Here is an 821-nt window from a genome sequence, read left to right on the forward strand (position 1 = left end):
CATGTGATGCAAGTTGACAAACAAAGCTTATCTCTAAGTCCTTATCTCTTGTTTATGCAAGTCTAATCTTGCTCTTTCGAGTCTAGATTCTAACCTAGCTCTCTCGAGACATTAGGTTCTTTCTTTAGATTCTCTCTCGAGTAACTCTAAAAGGTATTTTACACAGCATAAAATAAGACAATCGCAAGTAATGAATTTCCTAGGTCATGTTAGCTTAGTTCTTCTCAACCCATTCGACTAGTTTAGCCACTCATGCATATTAAGAGAATGAATAGATGTAGAAATAAAACTTCCTTTGTATAAATATGAATATGAAGTACAAAATAACAATGCAAGTATAGAATAAAGGGCCTGGTAGCAATCTCTTGCTGCCAGGTGTTTACACTGTTTTCTACTAGTGCTCTAAAGATAATCTCGCTCTCGCGAGAGTCGGCCCGCTCTCTGCTTCTATGCCCCAAGGTTCTCTCTTGAGTTGCCCTAAGCGATCTCTGGCGCCACCACTCTTCTCTTGCTCTTCCTTAAAATGAAAAAGGAAAAGTATGGACAGAGGTGTGAACTTGTGGAACAAAAGATCGTTAAAACAGTGAACCCTTTTTCTGAAGAATGCCCTTGGTATTTATAGAGCATCCATGGTGAAAGATGACTTCTCTCTCCTGGTTGTACAGATGGAACAACTTTAATTCCTGACTGATACGCCGAATAATTGTCACCGAAAAATCTGAATGCACTTTGTGACCGTTATCGGCTGTCAACTTAATTTGGATTCGACTGTCATCAGCTTTCTGTCCCATCGCGCTTAATTGGCCTTTCACCCAGATGCG

This window comes from Benincasa hispida, chromosome 11 (genome assembly GCF_009727055.1).
Source record: "Benincasa hispida cultivar B227 chromosome 11, ASM972705v1, whole genome shotgun sequence".
NCBI classification, from domain to species: domain Eukaryota; kingdom Viridiplantae; phylum Streptophyta; class Magnoliopsida; order Cucurbitales; family Cucurbitaceae; genus Benincasa; species Benincasa hispida.